This window comes from Lepus europaeus, chromosome 15 (assembly GCF_033115175.1).
Source record: "Lepus europaeus isolate LE1 chromosome 15, mLepTim1.pri, whole genome shotgun sequence".
NCBI classification, from domain to species: domain Eukaryota; kingdom Metazoa; phylum Chordata; class Mammalia; order Lagomorpha; family Leporidae; genus Lepus; species Lepus europaeus.
In genome coordinates this window covers 26528392-26549139 of record NC_084841.1, presented here as the reverse complement: position 1 = coordinate 26549139, position 20748 = coordinate 26528392, and the positions used below count along the sequence as shown (strand labels likewise).

At 38.3% G+C, this 20748-nt stretch overlaps 1 pseudogene; it reads right to left on the bottom strand.

The window, feature by feature from the left end:
* Positions 1-19187: 19187 nt before the first annotated feature.
* Positions 19188-20129, bottom strand: LOC133774232 (vesicle-associated membrane protein-associated protein A-like; annotated as a pseudogene).
* Positions 20130-20748: the final 619 nt, after the last annotated feature.

Sequence of the window (20748 nt, the reverse complement as noted above, 5' to 3'; positions counted from 1 at the left end):
AAAAAATTTGAGACTAACATTTATCAGAGGCAGTAAGCTGATTTTTAAATTTTAATTAGAATTTTTGCGTCAAAATGGCAATTTTCTCTTATAGTAGTTACTTGAAGATAGTGCACCTATGTATTTTCATATTATGGACATTGTTTTTAGAACATTTGTAGCTTATTATTGGAGAGTACTTGTCTTCAGATCCTACTTCTAAATAATCATCTTTAATATTTGACCATAACTAGTATCATCTAATTTGCTTATTCACTTTACTTTCCATCCCTTATACTGAGTGATTTGGGGTTATTTAAGAAAGCTAAGTTCACCTTCATAGTTTGACTCTACTACAACTAAGACTATTCAAAATAATTTAATTGAAGTTGGTAATAAAATGGAACTCTGACAAATTTCAAGTAATGACAACTTAATAAAAATAAATGTGAAGGCATAGAAATTAAAGACTTGGAACAAAATAGCACACATGTGGATGTGTAGGTTTTGGGTGAGTGCATTAAAAATAATAGAAATTGGAAGCAAGTATTTCATATATTGGTTAAGATGCCCTATTCCACATCAGAATATCCAAGTTGGAGAACCTGAGTTCTATACTAGTCCTAACTCCTGACTCCAGCTTTCTGCCTGTAGACCCTGGAAGGCAACAGAGATATCTCAAGTAACTGGGTTCCTGCCTTGCATGTAAGAGACTTGGATTACATTTCTAGCTCCTGTCTCTAGCCCTGCTCAACCCTGACATCGTGGGCAGTTTGGGAATGAGGTAGTGGATGAGAGTTCTCTCTGTTTCTGTCTCTACCTCTCTTCCTCCAAATTAATTGATTAGTAACTAAGTTATACTTTAAGATCATACTTTGTGAACTGTAACCACAAACACAGGATTCTTTGTGATAACCTTGCCTGTCTTCTGCTAAGAACAAATACTTTTTGAGTACTCATTGTATATAAAGAGTGGGATAGGCTCTGGTGAACAAAATAAGTATAGTCTCTCATTTCATAGCAACATAAGTAGGTGGAAATAGACTCTCTCTCTCTCTCTCTCTCTCTCTCTCTCTCTCTCTATATATATATATATATATATATATAAAATGTCATGGAACAATAAGTGCTTTGGAGAAGAATTAAAAGCAAAGAGAAAGAAAGTGATGAGGTGGAGTTGTTATTTGGATAAAATGGTCAGGAAAGACTTCACTGAAAAGGTGTTGTTTTAGCAGAGATTTGAAGTGAAAATCTGGGTTTGGGAGAAGTGGTACAGAGGTGCTGAACACAACGTTCCCCAGAGGCAACAGCAGTTACAAGTTGATGCTTGGTTGATGACATAAACTGAGACAGACATTATATCTCAGTGGAACATTCAGGACAGTTTAAACATAAAGTACAAGTATATGAGGAGGAGCTATACTGAGGAAGGAAATACTGATTCTTACTGGAGAAAAATATCCTGTCTTGATCAAGGCTCAGTATAAAATCTATCCCCTTTCTTTTTGTATTTTCTGCCCTCCATCCTGTCCATGAACATTTTGACTTGCCTTCCCTTTTAGTTTTCTGGTCCCAGATTACTTAACTAGAATTAACCTAATCATGTTAGTCTAGCTCCTTCTCCATGCATTTAGGATGAGTCATTGTGATCCAGTCATTATATTGTTCAACTTCTGTTAGTGTATTACAATCAAAGCACATTGGAGTGTGTGTGTGTGTGTGCACACGCATGTGCTACATTCATCTTACATTTTGTAACCATGCCAGTTTCTGAATGTGTGGAGCTCTGATTCTAAACTAAAGCGTAAAGGGAACCAATGTTGGGATGGTTTTAAAATATACTTATTTTCAATATTGAGAACAGAGTCTGAAAAGAAGTATAAAAATGATATATGGATATAATGTAGCCCTTGTTTTCTGTTTTTGTTTTTTTCTTGAACTCAAGCATTCTGTTGTATACCACACTTTGCAGTAGATTGTCTTTGCATTGGTTGCAGCCTATACTTGGTCCTTGAAGAGCTATTAGAACAGTTTAATGGTTAAGCTGGAGCTGAGGTTGCTGAGGCAGAGCAGAGCACAGTTGTCCAGGTTAGTCGCTCAGAGAACAATGATGTCTGGATGGTGCAAGTTAACTTAATAGCTTTGGTACTGGCCAAAGTCAGTAGTTTACAAATATCCTAGACAGGGACACAGAGCAAAGAGATCACTACTCTATTATTTGGTTGACATTCCTTTAATAGTAGTCATCTTATCCTCAACTAACTTAGGCTCCTGTTGTAGACTGGGAATTTACAGAGCTCTGAAAAAGTCAAGAAAGTTGTTAGCAAATGCCTGTACAGAGTTAAGTGTCCCTGAGCAGCAACTGCTAGTTGGCTGTGAATATAAGGTTGGAATATTTATACTTAGATATTTTGGTGATACACCTCATGCTTCTTTCAACCAAATAAGGAGAGTTCTAGTTACAATAAATAGGGTTATAATGTCCAGGGAGGAGTTTTGACTGTAATGCTTGTATGACTTTGCTTTTCTTCACCATAAATATTTATTTTATATTTATTTTAAGACATACTCCAAACTCCTTTGAAAAAAAATTTAAACAGTCAGGTCCTAACAGAAATCTCCGAGGAAATAATGGAAAACCAGGATATAAGTCCAAGAAGAATTCCATGTGTTCTATTATAGTTCATAAGGAGAACCTCCAATTTAGTGATGATGTTGCCTCTGCAGGAGGGGCTGGGGTTTGAGAATTTGCTTGTTCATTTAGTAAAAACCTTAGATATACCAAAGGTTAGTTATATTTTTTAGCGGAAAAGTACATTTGATTGTAGTCTTAATTAAAGGTTAGATAAATTAAAAGGCCTATTATTGATCCCCAGGATTGTTCAGATTTCATGGAGTGTTTATATTAGAAAAATTCATCATATCAAGGGAAAAACAAACCTGAAAAAGCAAAGCATGTGTGAACAAGTCCACCAGGATTATCTCAAGTTGTAGAGGAGTTGTTAGAATGTGAAGACCAACATCTGCAACAAAATCCAGAGATAATGTTGAGAACAGAATAGACGCTGTGTTTGAATTGACGCTGTTTTGATTGATTTCAGAAGTAGTTCTTAAAGATGGGCTACTGGAGGCCGGCGCACTGGCTCAATAGGCTAATCCTCTGCCTGCGGCGCCAGCACACCAGGTTCTAGTCCCATTCGGGGCGCTGGATTCTGTCCCGGTTGCTCCTCTTCCAGGCCAGCTCTCTGCTGTGGCCTGGGAAGGCAGTGGAGGATGGCCCAAGTGCTTGGGCCCTGCACCCCATGGGAAACCAGGAGAATCACCTGGCTTCTGGCTTGGGATCAACGCGATGCGCCAGCCACAGTGGCCACTGGAGGGTGAACCAACGGTAAAGGAAGACCTTTCCCTCTGTCTCTCTCTCACTGTCCACTCTGCCTGTAAAAATAAATAAATAAATAAATAGATAGATAGTATAATAACTGTGGCTTGCTAGAGGACACTAATTTGCATTCTGAAATATTGAAATATTTTAACCCAAAGAGTTTTGAATTTGTTGAATAGGAGAGAGCTGATTAGATCCATTAATTTCAGGTGAGTTCAGCCTACAACCTTGTCAAAAACAGACTTTACAGCTGGCGCTGTGGCTTAACAGGCTAATCCTCCACCTTGCGGCGCCGGCACACTGGGTTCTAGTCCCAGTTGGGGCGCTGGATTCTATCCCGGTTGCCCCCCTTCCAGGCCAGCTCTCTGCTATGGCCCGGGAAGGCAGTGGAGGATGGCCCAAGTCCTTGGGCCCTGCACCCGCATGGGAGACCAGGAGAAGCGCCTGGCTCCTGGCTTCGGATCAGCACGATGCGCTGGCCGCAGCGGCCATTGGAGGGTGAACCAACGGCAAAAAGGAAGACCTTTCTCTCTGTCTCTCTCACTATCCACTCTGCCTGTCAAAAAAAAAAAAAAAAACAAAAACAAAAACAAAAAAAACACAGACTTTACAGTAGTCTTAGCTATAGCATTTTTTTGGTGAATGACAAGAATGCTCCACTCCTCCAAAGAAGGTGGAAATTTCTGTTTGTGAAGAAGCTTTGCTGGATGAGTTTCTCGATTAAAAGCTCACATCGGAAAGACGAAAGAGAACTTTCATTGTGGAGAGAGGTCAGCTCATGTATAGGCTCTGATTTTCATAATTTGCCTGTTTGAAACATCCTCCTTTGCTTGCTTTGCCAGGAAAGTTCTTCAATTTCTTTGTGAAATGTAGACATTTACAGCTCATAAAAAAAGGTGATTTATGCACTTTTGGCTAGCAAAAATGCTTTCCATACCCCCACATTTCAGTTCTTCAATTTACATTTTCTGAGAGGTCTTCTAATTCCATGTATCTCTTATTTAGTAATCTTGCATCTGCTTTATCTCTTTCCCTAGTAAATCTAGTGTTTGAGAAAATTTGGTTATGGCCTTATAAAAAGATGGAAACTATTTTGAATTTTTAAATATCCAAGGCCTTTGCTGTGGTTTTTAAAGTGTCTTTCCCAGTTTCTAATAATAACTTTCTCTGATCTTTTTGGTGCAACCAGGCGCTATGTGGGTGATTGAGATGTTCTTTTAAAAGTCGTTTACTGAATTTTCTTTCATTGAGAGAAATGGCTATTTTGGTCAATAAAAAAACATTATAATAAATTGATATTTTAATCTTTTTAATTAGGCATTGCATAAACTTTTCAGGCTTCAGATGGGAGGCTGATATAAAAAGCAGTTATTTGTTCTCTCTGACTACTTGCTCTAAGAATTTTACCATATTAATGGAACTTAAGAGACAGCTTGGAATAGTAGTAGCTCTTTTACTATGTTTGTCTTTTCCTTTATTTTAATGCCAGATAGACAATAAAATGTGCCCTTTTATAGCTAACTTCTTTGTGCTTTAACCTCCATTCCTCCTAGACACTAATTCCTCTGACTATAAAATATTTCCTGAAAGTAACTTGAATTATTTACTAAATGTTCATTTTACAATGAAAGCATCTTCCAGTTGTAAGGAATCTTAGAAATTCTTTATTTAAACCCTCCATTATCATCCAGTAAAGAGATATCTTCAAACTCTGTTCTAATAATTCTTTTTTTCACTAATCTGTTTTTAATTTTTTTAATTTAAGGTATACAAATTTTGTGTATTTCACATACAGATTTAGGAACATAGTGATACTTTCCACACTTCCCTCCCTCCTGCCCATGCTCCCACCCTTCCTCCTCTTTTCTCTCTTAATTTTTTACAGTAATCTACTTTCAGTTTACTTTATATTCATAAGATTAACTCTACTCTAAGTAAGAGCTCAACAAATAGTAAGAAGGAAAAATAGCATTCCTCAACGGTAGAGATGAGGGCTGTAAATAATCATTGAATCTCAAAATGTCAGTTTTGCTCCTATACATTATATTTTTGGTGCTCTATTAGTTACTACAGATCAAGGAAAACATGGTATTTATTTTTTTGTGACTGGCTTATTTCACTAAGTATAAGGCATTCTAGTTACATATATTTTGTTGCAAAAGACAGGATTTCATGTATTTTGATTGCTGAATAGTATTCCATTTTGTGTCATCAGTCATCAGTTGATGGACATATGGGTTGACTTCATCCTACTTCATGGAAACCACCTCATTTGTAAAAGTACTGATTATACACTGAGCAGAAATACAGTTCCTATAGTTCTTATTCAGACAATCTCAATCTTATATAATCAAATGAAATGTCTCTTTTTTACATTTAAACATTATTATGTGTCTCAAAAAGCTACCTCCACATAGAGTAAAACATTCATAGTCAATCTATAAGACAAATTTTTATGGCCCATTATTGTTCATTTTTTCTTTCCATAAAAGATTTTAAGGACTGTTCTAAGCTAGGTATTGTGCTACCCATTGAGGTTAAAAAGATGGATAAGAATTAGGCCGGCGCCGTGGCTCAACAGGCTAATCCTCCGCCTTGCGGCGCCGGCACACCGGGTTCTAGTCCCGGTCGGGGCACCGATCCTGTCCCTGTTGCCCCTCTTCCAGGCCAGCTCTCTGCTGTGGCCAGGGAGTGCAGTGGAGGATGGCCCAAGTGCTTGGGCCCTGCACCCCATGGGAGACCAGGAGAAGCACCTGGCTCCTGCCATCAGAACAGCGTGGTGCGCCGGCCGCAGCGCGCTACCGCGGCGGCCATTAGAGGGTGAACCAACGGCAAAGGAAGACCTTTCTCTCTGTCTCTCTCTCTCTCACTGTCCACTCTGCCTGTCAAAAATAAAAAAAAAAATAAAAAATAAAAAAAATTAAAAAAAAAAAGATGGTCTAACTAAAGAAAACAGAATGTAATGGGAAATATGAGCAAATCCAAAATAGCAGTATTACTCGCACTAAATAAAAGTATAAACTACATGTTATAGAACATATAGTACAGGCATCAGAAACATTTTGTTTTCTTAAAGGATTGCCTAAATGGAGAATTGAAGAAAAAGAGATATTTGGAGTGAACAATTTCAAAAGCACAGAAATATGAAACAATGTGACATATTCAGGTGAAATGTGTCCAAAATGAAAACAGTGTGTGATGTAGTAATGGGACAGAAAACTAGAAAAGGATAGATTATAGATAGGGCCTAGGTCATAAAGAATCTTATGTGCTCATTGGAGTTTTTTTTTTTATTTCATAAATGTGAATTTACAAAGTGCAACTTTTGTATTGTTGTGGCTTCCCCCCCCCCACCTCCCTCCCTCCCGTGGCCCTCCCCTCTCCCTCTCCCATCCTGCCCTTTATCGAGTTTCATTTTCAATTACCTTCGTATACTGAAGATCAACTTAGTATATACTAAGCAAGGATTTCAACAGGCTGCACTCACACAACCACACAAGGTATAGGGTATTGTTCGACTAGTAGTGTTGTTTTTAAGTTTCATAGTTTTTAAGTTTCATTAAGGACAGAGATCCTACATGGGGAGCATGTACCCAGTGACTCCCGTTGTTGATTTAACAATTGGCACTCTTGTTTGTGATGTCAGCAATCACCCGAGACTCTTGCTATGAGCTGTCTAGGCTATGGAAGTCCCTTGAGTTCACCGACTCTGAACTTGTTTAGTCAAGGCCGTGTCACAGTGGAGGTTCCTTCCTCCCTTCAGAGAAAGGCGCCTCTCTCCTTGATGGCGTGTTCCTTCTGCTGGGGTCTTGTTCACCAGGGTCTTTCATGTAGATTGTTTTTTGCCACCGTGTCTTGGCTTTCCATGCCTGTGAGACTCTCATGGACCTTTTAGCCAGATCCGAATGTCCCAAGGGTTGATTCTGAGGCAGGAGTGCTGTTTTGGGCATTTGCCATTCTATGAGTCTGCTGTGTGTCCTGCTTCCCCCGCAGGATCATTCTCTCCCTTTTAATTCTATCCTTCATTATTTGCTTACACTGGTCTTATTTGTGAAATCTCTTCGACACATACCCTATCTTTTTGATCGGTTGTGTATTTATACTTACCACTTTACCAAGTGTGCTGGCATTGGTACCTGCCTCCTTGGTAAGATTGATTTGAAATCCCCTGGCACATTTCTAGTTCCACCATTGGAGGTAAGTCTGAGTGAGCATGTGCCAACCTATATATCTCCTCCCTCTCTTATTCCCACTCCTATGTTTAACATAGATCACTTTTCTGTTAATTTTAAACACCTAAGAATGATTGTGCATTGATTACAGAGTTCAACCAGTGGTCTTATGTAGAACAAACACAGCAACAACAACCACCACCACAACAACAAAAATGCTAAAAGGAATAAAATAGTAAGTTGTTCCTCAACAGTCTAGACAAGGGCTCATTGTGTTTGAACTTTATGTCAAATACCATGGGGTAGTCACTGAAATATTGGGGAAGTAATACTTGCATTTTAGTCAGATCACCTTGGTAGCAGGGGAAGGCACAGTGCATAAAAGTAAAGACAGAGCGGCATCTGAAAGTCTGCATAGGCTACAGAAGTAATTTAGGAAAAACTATAAGTGATATGAGAGTGTGTGTGTGCACACGCATGTGTTTGATAGAGAGGTGAATAATGGTCAGAGATGATAGATACACTTATATTAGAACTTGGGGAATTAAAAAAAACATATTTATTGACCCAAGATTCTGATTAATTGGTATAAGATGCAATCTTGGCATTGGGATGTTTTAAAGGCTCCCCAATTGGTTATAATTGCACAAAAAAGTTTTAAGTTTCTTTTTACTAAAAAGTTTGACTCAGAGAAAGAGTGAGAGTGAGACCATGCGTGCAAGAAAAGGTGCACACTCCTATTTATGGGTTCACTTCAAAAATGCCAGTGAAGAACTTAATCCAGGTCTCCCACATGAATGGCAGGAATCCAGTTACTTGAGTCATCACTGTTGCCTCACAGTGCTTGCGTTAGCAGGAAACTAGAATCAGGAGCTGGAGCCAGGAATGGAACCCATGTACTGGGATGTGGGATGCAGGTACCTTAACGGCTAGGATAAATATCTGCCTCAACAAAGTTTTAGAATCATTGATCTATACATTTTAGCAATTAAATAGGTTATAGTTTTCAACATCTTATTTATGTGGCCCAAGAAATGGGCAAAATGCTATTGATATGTTCTGATCAACTACAAAAATTTCTTCCTTGAATCAGAACAATGTTCTTTATTAAGGAAGTCTAAGTCAGAATTTCCCATCTTGGTAGTCATATCACATTGTTTGATCCAGCAAGCTTTTAATTAACTACCTTCATTCTTTCATTGGAACTTTGTTGAACAAGTTGTATTCTAACCTTCATGGCTTTTAGTCCTAAATTCAGGTCTTTATATTCAGGTATATTTAATGATACCTTGTTAGATTCAGCTCATGGTTCAGCAAATCTTGATACTTTATCATCCATAGATATAGACGTGCCTTCTATACCTAAATGGGCTAATCATAAAAGATATTAAATTGGACAAGTACAACGACTGAATCTCAATAGAGGATTGAATATCTCGCTAGATATTAATGTGTGTGAACACGTATAGATATGAGGTCACCTGTGCTTTCAGGGTAAGAAGTGGGCATACAAAGTCAGACTTTCTCAGCTTTAAAGCCTATAGGTGGGGATCAGCATTGTGGTACAATGGGTTAAGCTGCTGCTTGCAATGTCAGCATCCCAAATTGGAGTGCCAGAGACCCAGATGGAGGTCCTGGCTCTTGGGGCTTTGGCCTGCCCCAGCCTGGATATTGCAACCATTTCTAGGTGAACCAGTAGATTGAAGATTCTCTCTCTCTCTCTCTCTCTCTCACCACCCCCCCCCCCCAATCTATCTCTACCTTTCAATTAAATAATTATTTTCTGGTAAAAAGCTGTAGATTTATATTTAGGATTGAAGTGGAATTTTAAAAGTTCTTGGGGCATCTAGTTGGAAGAATTCTGCTTCTCTGAGTGCCTATGATATCCCCAGGAAGGGAACCATTCTATAGAAGATTCTGATGCATTTTTTTTTTACTACCTAAATGACCACTATAGATATCATGAGGATTCTTAAGCTTTTGATATACAAAAGGTTTTACAGAACTTTCCTGATAAGAGTCAGATAGAATAGTCTATTGAAAGGTACTTTGTCAGTAGGTTTTCTATAAGATGTAATTTATAATATGCTAATGATAAAGGTTTTGAAATGACCACTAATATCCCTTTCTTAGGATAAAAATGCTGTTTAAGCTTCTGGATGAGGTGGATAAATGCTCTGTTGTTTAAAGCATTTGTCTTTAACCTCAAAAGTTTGAATATGTCAGAAGTCCAAATATCACCAAACAATAAAGCACTTGTTAAATTGAAAGACATGAATGCCATTTTCTGAAAGCTGATAGCAAGCCACAGATAAACTATGAAACTTGCTAATACACTTTCACTGGTTTTCATTTAGAAGAACTCTATTAGCCAGTGGCTTTTGACCCCAGACTTTTATTATAGACTTTTCTCCCATAGTGAATATTTTCTGATTTATAGACTTCAGCAAAAGAGGATTGGTTGTATAAAACCCAAAGACATTTTTAACCATAGCAAAATGAATAATATTTGTACTGTGAGTGAAAAAAGCATGTGAGAGTTCCAAAGATTTCCTTTGGAAAGCACTTATTGCAAAATTATAAAACTAATTGAGTCATCCTCAACTTTGAGAATTGAAATTTTTATTAGAGCTAATCCTAATTAAAAATTTTGAAGAAGGTGAAGTTTGACTTTTCTAGTTCTGCAATCCCTGCTCATTTCTGTGGCCCATCCCACTCTAATGAGGCCTTATTCCAGCATGTGTAACACCCTTATGTACTGTGGTCAGAGCTCTCCTCCCACCCCCACCCATCACCACTAATGTGTAAAACCTAAGCCTTTGAGAAGCACATTTCAGGATGCTTTTTCAGTTATCCTGCTTTGAATCTCACTCTTTCAGCATCTTCATAGAACATTGTTTCATTAATTTCCTGTAAAAATTCACAATTAACAGAAGAGAACATGAAAATGCATGCTTATGAGATATATCACTAGTAGGCCAGGGTATGCAAGGGCGAATTAACACGACATGCTCTAACCCACTCATTTTACTTCTCAGCCCGTACTAGTCTTCTCCATGCTTACTTCCTACTACAAGGCTTTGCTGCTGCTCTTTGAACATCTTCAGGAATGCTCCTGAATTCTCACACTTGAAATTTTCTGCTACATCAAGAGTGAAATCTTCCCTTACTATCTTATTTAAAATTTTGCTTTCTCAGTTTCTCAGGCATGGAAATTCAAGACACTGTGGCAAAAAAAAAAAAAAAAAAATCTAAATGAAAGACTTCTGTGAGTGAGATCCCAGCAGAAAGAACGGGCCATCAAAGAAGGAGGTACCTTTCTCTGAAGGGAGTAGAGAACCTCTGCTTTGACTATGGCCTTGTCTAAATAAGATCAGAGTTTGTAAACTCAAGAGGCTTCCATAGCCTTGGCAGCTCATGACAAGAGCCTTGGGTGATTACTGACGTCATGAATATGAGTGTCAATTGTTAAATCAACAACAAACTTACTGTGCACTTACTCCCTGTGTAGGATCTCTGTCCTTAATGTGTTGTACTATGTGAATTAATGGTAAAACTACTATTGAAACAATACTCTATACTTTGTGTGTCTGTGTGGGTGCAAACTGTTGAAATCTTTACTTAATAAATACTAAGTAGATCTTCTGTATATAAAGATAATTGAAAATGAATCTTGATGAAGAATGGATTGGAGGAGGGAGTGGGAGATGGGATGGTTGCGAGTGGGAGGGAGATTATGGGGGGAAAAAGCCACTATAATCTAGAAGTTGTACTTTGGAAATTTGTATTTATTAAATAAAAGTTAAAAAAATTTTTGCTCTCTCCTCCCAAATGCTCCATAGTTCCCTTTCTTGCTCTGTTTTTCCCATGACATTTATCACCACTTGCCCTTTTATTGATTCATTGATTGTCTATTCACAACCACTAAGTTTAAGCTATATGAAGGCAATGACTTTTATCTCATTTGATAATTACTATATTCTTTATCTAAAACATGTTGATCTGTTAACATAACTCAAAAATTTGTTGAATGCAAATATCCCTTTGGCTAAGAACCTGGTGATATTTATTGATACTAGAAACGTGCATCCTTTCACTTAACAATCCTACTCATAGGTTAAATTTGGATACATATTTTTAAAAGATTTATTTATTTATGAACTCTGTAATTAACACACAATTATTCTTAGGTGTTTAAATTTTAACTGAAAAGTGATCCCTGTTAAATATAAGAGTGGGAATAAGAGATGGAGGAGATGTACAATTTGGGACATGCTCAATTGGACTTGCCCCAAATGGTGGAGTTAGAAACATGCCAGGGGATTCCAATACAATCCCATCAAGGTGGCAGGTACCAATGCCATCTCACTAGTCCAAGTGATCAACTTCAGTTCACAATTGATCACACTGATAGGTCTAAGAGTCAAAGGGATCACACAAACAAGACTAGTGTCTGCTAATACTACCTGATAGAATCAAAAAAGGAGAGAAGGATCCAACATGGGAAGTGGGATACACAGCAGACTCATAGAATGGCAGATGTCCTAAATAGACTCTGGCCTCAGAATCAGCCCTTAAGGCATTCGGATCTGGCTGAAGAGCCCATGAGAGTATTGTAGGCATGGAAAGCCAAGATACCTTGGAAAAGAAAAAAAGAAGAAGACCTAAATGAAAGATCTTTGTGAGTGAGGAAAGAATGGAGCCATCAAAGAAGGAGGTACCTTTCTCTGAAGGGAGGAGAGAACTTCCACTTTGACTATGACCCTATCGGAATAAGATCGAAGTCAGCGAACTCAAAAGGCTTCCATAACCTTGGCAACTCATGACTAGAGCCTAGGGAGATTACTGACGCCATAAACAAGAGTGTCAAATTGTTAAGTCAACAACAGGAGTCACTGTGTACTTACTTCTCAGGTGGGATCTGTCCTTAATGTGAAGTAATGTCCAATGTGAAGTAATGCTATAACTAGTACTGAAACAGTATTTTACACTTTGTGTTTCTGTGTGGGTGCAAACTGATGAAATCCTTACTTAATATATACTAAATCGATCTTCTGTATATAAAGATAATTGAAAATGAGTCTTGATGTGAATGGAATGGGAGAGGGAGTGGGAGATGGGAGGGGTGCGAGTGGGAGGGAAATTGTGTGGGGGGAAAGCCATTGTGATCCATAAACTGTACTTTGGAAATTTATATTTACTAAATAAATAAAAAAAATTGGATATATTTTTTAAAAAAGATTTATTTATTTATTTGAAAGAGTTACACAGAGAGAGCAGAGACAGAGAGGTCTTCCACCCGATGGTTCACTGCCCAACTGGCCGCAATGACCGGAGCTGCGCCGATCTGAAGCCATGAGCCAGGAGCTTCCTCCAAGTCTCCCACGTGGGTTCAGGGGCCCAAGAACCTGCACCATCTTCTACTGCTTTCCCAGGCCATAGCAGAGAGCTGCATCTTAAGTGGAGCAGCTGGTTCTCGAACCAGCGCTGATATGGGATGCTGGCATTTCAGGCCAGGGTGTTAACCCACTGCGCCACGGTGCTGGCCCCAAGGATGCATATATTTTTGCCACTCTTTCCATTGAGAGAGGAAGTTGATGCCCCCTCCTGTTAAAGCCAAAAGAATTTTATGAATGACTGATAGAATATGGTTAAAAGGGCATTGCCAGTTTCCAGGATGAAGCCTTAAGATATTAGCAGTTTCCAGTTCCTTTTTTGACCGCTTGCTCTTAGTATCAGCCACCATACTGTGAGGAAGTCTACACAGTCCACAGACAGGCCTAAGTAGAAAGGAATTAAAGTCTCTGGTTAACAAGCATATCTAAGTCTCCCTTCATGTGAGGGAGCTATCTTGGAAACGAATCCCCAGCCTCACTGGAGCAACCTCAGTTGGAACTATGAGAGTTCTTCTGCTGAGCCCTGCTCAAATTTTAAATTCATAGCGGGAAAGGGGAGGGTTGTGGGTGGGAGGGAAGTTTTGGGAGGGGGAAGCCATTGTAACCCATAAGCTGTACTTTGGAAATTTATATTCATTAAATAAAAGTTTAATAAAAAAATTTAAAAAAATTTAAATTCATAAGCTTTTTGGGGGTAGTTTGTTATTTAACAATTGGTTATTGGAACATTATTTTTATAAATATATGTTAGAGAAATAATAACACAAGAATAGATTTATGTGTGGATGTTTTCAGCAATGTTGTTCATGATTAAAAAAAAGAACGAAAAGACACTATAAACAACTTGAATGTTTATTATGAACATCATGGCTGAAAGTATTGCATAGCTCTAATGTTGGCTTTATTTAGCTTCTAAATGAGTGGAAGTGTATCAATATGAAAAGATCTAAAATATGGTTATCATTTTATAAAAGAAAGTTTCAGAGTAAAATGATTAGTCTAATTTCACATACCTTAAAAAGATATTTATATATACCTATTTAAATAAGCAATATGACCATAAAAAGTATGAGTAATCTACACACCAAATTACTAACAGATTTTGTACAGAGAATGAAATTGAATAGGGAAGCTAGAAATTATTTTTTTCTTTAAATGCTTTTATATTGTTTGAATTGCTTAAAAATGTAAAATAAATTCAGTGATTAACTGGCTGGCTGTTTGACCTTGGTCCCTCTGTTTTCTAATCTGTATGTAGAGATACAACATACAAAAAAAGATTATCGCTTTCACAGTCTCCATGAAATGACATTTTTACTTTCTTACAGTTTATAGATCAAAGTAATGTCTCACCATGCAGCAGCTAGATGGCACCACTGCCCCCTAACATTTCTGTTTTAATAGTTCAACTTGAATTGCAGCTGGTGCTGAATGTGCTGTTTTTTTCTTCCATGACAGCTTATGTCAGACATATGATTTTTTCATGAGAAGGAATTTAGATATGTTGCTTTGAGATTCTACAGATCTCTTTGTAAAAGATTTATCATAGGTAAAGTGGAAGTCTTTGAGAACAATGAAAGTGAGCCTCTTGTGGATAGTCACTGGCTTGATGCCAGCCTTTGGGACTCAGTTGCCCTAATTCCATCAGCTGCCTCTCTTTGTACCCCAGAAGACACTCTGACAGTCCCAGTTATCCCCAGTTATTAACACACCATGTAGTAAGGACAGTGCCAACTTCAATAAGTACAATATGTCATCCACTTGAAATTATGTGAAGAAGGTTGTGGTCATTGGAGGATGCTCTCTCCTTACTATAGAAATCATAGATATTTTAGCAATCCCTGAACAAACGAACTTGTACATTTTGAGACCCAGAGAAGTCAAGTGATTTGTTCAAGCTTAACCAAAAAAATAGTAGTACACACGTCACATAGTCTCATCCTTTTTTTTTTTTTTCTGTTGGACTACTGCTCCTTGAAATTAAAAAAAAGCTAATTGATGGCCATAGCAGGAAATTTTAGACTGTCTTTTCCTCAACACCAGTGAACTCTAGGGTAAGGGCAATTTGGGCAATTGGGAGATTATGTGTGATCAAATTATCTGAGATTAAATTTCTTCCATGTATTAAAAATAGGTATAAGTAATTGTTTGCCTGCCTTATAATATTGTACTGAAAAGTCATGTGCAAATTAAGGAGAATCAGACCGAACACAATAGATTTTTGGAGTTTTTTAAAATAAGGTCATAAGAACCCAGTTCCTTCTTAGCATTATTTGTCTGTCAAAATAAGTGAGTTTTTCTTCTTTGCATTGAATGTTTTGGTTACTTATGGTGATTTTCTTCAGTTTGCTTGGTGCTAGAGGAGCATAAGAAGGGTCTCCTTCCTCCCCAGTTCTACCTTTGTCAATTTAGACATAAAAGAGCTGTCCACTCAGCGTGGTCCCCCTCTTGGTTGCCTGTTTTGGAAGTAGTGATGCTTCGATCTATTGCTAACTTCCCTGACTTTTATTTCCTCAAGTGTTGGCTACTGGACTGTGAATTCCAAGGAGTTACTAAGATTTTAGAAATCTGCTTCAAAGACATAGGACAATATTCAGTAGTCATAGTTTTTTACTCCATTTTTCAGATCTATTCCTTTCAAAAATTAAAGTTAAAGGGACCAGCGCTGTGGCATAGCAGTGCCAGCATCCTATATCCTATATCCATTGCTGATCTAGCTCTCTGCTATAGCCTGGGAAAGAAGTGGAAGATGCCCTGAGTCCTTGGACCGCTGCACCTGCGTGGGAGATCTGGAAGAAGCTCCTGGATCCTGGCTTTGATTGGTGCAGCTCTAGCTGTTGCGGCCAACTGGAGAGTGCATCAGCAGATGGAAGACCTCTATCTCTCTCTGTCTCCCCTTCTCTCTCTGTGTAACTCTTTCAAATAAATAAGTAAATCTTTAAAAATTAAAATTAAATATTCAGCAGTTTAAATTTTTCCCTTTTAGTCCCTGCCTACAAGTTTTCTGTCTGGACTATAAATCACTTTGCTCAGAACTCTGACATGAAGGGAGAGAGTAGCTTTAGGAAATGATATGCTAGTAAATTTGATATTATATGGATGGTGTTTCACACTTTGTTTGAAACCTTTAAAATCAAGAAAATAAATTGAAGGAATTTTACATCATAATAGTTGTGTAGTTTGATTGTGAAAATAAATAGTGACAAAAATCAACTATGAATTCAGTAATACTGTTTGCCTGAATTGGTATCTTACTAATTAAATACTAGAGTATTTTCAAAGATAGCCCCAAAAGAGTTTGATGATATCCCTGGTTAAGAACCATGGGTCGGGGCTGGCACTGTGGTGTAGTGGGTTAAGCTACCACCCGCAGCACTGGCATTTTAAATGGGAGCCAGTTCAGGTCCTGGCTGCTCCACTTCTGATCTAGCTCCTTGTTAATGCATCTAGGAAAGCTTCAGAAAATGGCCCAAGTCCTTGGGCCATTGCACCTATGTGGGAAACATAGAAGAAGCTCCTGGCTTGGACTGGCCCAGATTGCAGCCGTTTGGGGAGTGAACCAGTAAATGGAAGACCTCTCTCTCTGTCTCTCCCTCTCTCTTTCTGTAACTCTGCCTCTCAAATAAATAAATAAATAAATAAATCTTTTAAAAAATGCTATGTGGAGAAATTAGAGGTGGCAGAAATATGTTTGCTGGAGAGAGGCATCTCTAAAATATGGTTCAGAATGGGCGTGGGTCTTGAAGTAAGAGAGGAGGCATGGGAAGCTCTCTGAGCAGGAGTTTTAGTGTGAGAAAAAGAGAAGTGCAAATATAATATGAATTGGGACTTCTCCAGCTGCACTTTCACAAGCTTAAGAAAAATTGGTCTTTATTAAAAGCTCCTCTGTTACTTCAGACTATGTTGATGTTTTACTCACTGTTCAGACAGCATCATTTCTATTGTCTTCTGAATCACTAAATTATTTGGGGTGTCATCGATATGATGTTGAGCCCGTTCACTGAGTTTATTTCAGCTATTGTGTTTTTCAGTTCTAAAATTTCCATTTGGTCCTTACTTATATCTTCTGGTTCTTTGTTGTGAATTTGTATTTTGTCAGAGACTTTTTATTTTGTTTCAAGTATACTTATAATTGCTCCTTTAAATATTTTTGTCATGCTGCTTGTGAGATAATTCTAATATCTCTGTCATATTTTCATAGGTAATTAATAACTATCTTTCCCATTCAGTTTTAGATCTTCCTGGTTCTTGGTATGATGAGTAATTATCAGCTGAAATGCCGTGTTATGAGACTCTAGATCTTACTTAAATCTGTGTTTGAGATGGCTTTCTGTTGTACAAGGGAAGAAGGAATATCACCCTGTGACTACCAGAGTGGAAGTTCATCTGAGGTCCCAGTCTACGCTAAGAATGATAATCATATCACAAAATATCCATTTCATTACTACAAATTTTTTAAGACTGCTGAAGAGGATTTTTCTGTTATCTGTTGCTATATAACAAATCACCCTACCACATACCCATTTAAAATAGTAATGACTTATCTTTCATTATTCTCTGGATTGGCAAATCAAGATGGTTCTTTTGCTGACCCTGCCTATCATCATATGATTTCCTTCCTCTGATGACTTGGCTGGGGCTGAGAGCTCAATGTATCCTCTCTGATAGTGCTGGCAATTGATGCTGGCCATCTGCTGGGCACCTTGGTTTTCTCCTATATGACCTCTCATTTTCCACTTGGTGAGATGGGGTTTCTTCACAGCATGATGCTCACAGGGTTCCAAGAGAGAAAAATGTAAGGCCTCTTAAGACCTAGTCTTTGTGCCACCTCTAGCACCATGACAAGCTCAGATTCAAGTAGAAGAGAAACAGGCTCATATTTCTTAGTGGAAAGAAGGGCAAAGTCACATTGCAAAAAGACATATTTGATCTGACTATCTCTATAAATAACTTACTATGGGCAACAGAGAAGTGAAATGCTGATGAGGTAGAGGGGCAGGATAAGCTATTGTTGTTTTAGGGACATATGTCCTGGAACCAACTCAAGGTCTGAACAGCACCCTAAGAAAAGAGTGTGAAACTGTTGGCAGGGAGACTTTCTGTAATGACTTTAGATGGTCCTAAGGATTGCTTATTTTAACTCAGCCAATGGACATTTTCCCTAGAGTATTCCCTTTACTACAAGCAAAGACTGAAGTCATCAAGCTACAGTTCAATCTAGAAATATAATCAGCCTGAGACAAAAAGATTTTGCTATGCTAAGCACTCCATGGACTTAAAAATTTCAAATATGAAATGAAAAAATCTGCAAAATACCTATTGTGTAAACATTTTGGCTGCCAAAATAATTGTTGTAAACAATGAAAAAAATGAAAGCTATGAGGTTTCACAAAATTAGTAATTTTTTTGGTGCATATAATCCAGTGATTAGCAACACTAATTTAGCAAACTGGTTCGAAAAGGGATCTTGCATGCCTTTCTTGATAAAGGTGATGCTACCATCAGCCAATACAGCACCAGCTTGATTGCTTAGGTGAGAGGTCCATGTCAGGAATTGGCTTCTGGAACATGAACTGTAAGTAGGGATGTACTTGTGCCTGTAAGGCAGACTGTATGATAAATTAACTATATCCAGGGAGCTGTGCATGGGATTAATCACATAGCACATTTCTATATTAACTGTGTATACAGTCCTGTATTTTATAATGCTAGGTTTTAAAGTTTCACCATTTGGGATCTCTGAGTTTTAGATATAGAAACTTACTCCAATACTTTGTTAAGAAATAGCCTAGTTAATAAATGCAGATGTGGCACTGCAAGTTAACCCCTACTTGGGACTCCTACATCCTATATTGGGATGGCTGAGTTTGAGACCTGCCTCCACTTCTTCTTTTTTTTTCTCTTAACAGTTTTTATTTTTTTATGTTAAATGCCATGGGACAGGATTGTGAGGATGAAAAACTCAGTCAACAACTGCCTCACAAGGGATAAGAAAAATTCTGCCATGATATTAGCAAAGGTAAAGGAGAAAATTTACATTTCCCCACAGAACACCTCTTGGCATTTCCTAATGAGTGGGATTAGCAATCTAAATAAATCATATTTCAAGAGGTAACAGCAACAGATAAAATTTAAAGGGATTATTAAAATAACATTTACAAGACTCTGAACAATTCTTGAACTCTTATTAAAACCACAAAAAAGAACAATTCTTTATGAATTTCATAAAGGACTGAATGTGCAATTGACATTTGCTAGTGATGATCTGATAATATACAACTTGTCCAGTAGCTGAACAGTTTGTTTTTATTGTGTTTTCTAACCGTAAGAGATCATTAAAGGCAAAGCCTATTAGGATGCTGTACACACAAAAAAATGGTCACTGCGGGCCATACTACCAATGAAATGGTAGGTAAACAAATCTTTTCTGGTCAAGAGAAAAAAAAAGAAATAGCACTCGGCATGCTTCACACTACAAGATGAATTTCCCTAGAAAGAATCCAATGAAAATGGCTGCAATTACAACAGGAAGTGAAGGGAGAGGACTGAAGGATGCAGCTGAGGTGGAGCCAGGTTTATCCGAATGTGCTACCTTTCTGAGTCTTAATTCTTCATCTCTCAGGTGTCGATTTTCTTCTGAAAGCTTCATCATTTCTCCCTGAAGTCTTTTCCACTCTTCCATGTGTTTCCTTGTTTCAGTATCATTGAGGGAAACACTGTGCGGTTTTGGCATGGGTCCATCTTGTTTCGATGCATTCAGTGGAGCAGCTTTGCTAGGTTCCATGTCATTCAATCTGTCATTTTCACTGGGCATTTCAAATACACATCTCAATTTAGAATCCATTAATTCATCAGGTTTTGCCTCTTTCCACACAGCTTCATATCTGAAGTGTTCGGTGGAGCAAAAATGGTCTGTACCATAAACTTGTGTTTACTCTTTTCATTTGGATCATAGTCAAAGGGCTGTAGCACTACTGAAACAGTCACAGTTGTCCCTGGGTCAGTAATTCCACTGTTGGGCCTCACACAGTACCAGCGAGGTGCTGTAGTCTTCATCTTGAAACATACTTTTCTATCCAATGGATTTCGCAATTTAAGATTTGTAGTGACTACATCTGTGAAGGGGCCTTTGAATTTGAGGTCTGTGGGCGGGTTGAGGACCAGGACCTGCTCATGCTTCACCATGGTGCCAGAGGTGGCAGACACCATTGGAGAGACAGTGAAGAGTCTTCTTCTTTTTTTTTTTTTTTAAAGATTTATTTATTATTTTAAAGACAGAGTTACAGAGAGGCAGAGAGAGAGAGAGAGAGAGAGAGAGAGAGAGAGAGAGGGAGAGTCTTCCATCTGTTGGTTCACTCCCCCAAATGGCCACAAAGGCTGTAGCTGAGCCAATCTGAGGAGCTTCTTCTGGGTCTCCCACACGGATGCAGGCCATGGCAGGAAGCTGGATTGAAAGTGGAGCAGCCGGGACTTGAAGCAGTGTTCATATGGGATGCCAGCATTGCAGGTGGTGGCTTTACCCACTACACCATAGTGCCAGCCCCCTGCCTCCATAGAGCTTTCTGCTAATGTACTTAGGAGGCAGCAGATGATGGCACAAGTACTTGATCTGCCATCATGTGGGAGAACCAGATGGAGTTCATGGCTCCTAGCTCAGCCCTGACAATTGTGGTGTGTGTGTCTCTCCACCTTTCAAATACATATATACATACAACTTTAAAATACATAAATAAGATGAAAGAATGGTAATGATTCTAGACAGCATTAAAAGCTACCTTATCCTGTATCTATTCCTTTAACCAATGTATTTTGAGAGTGT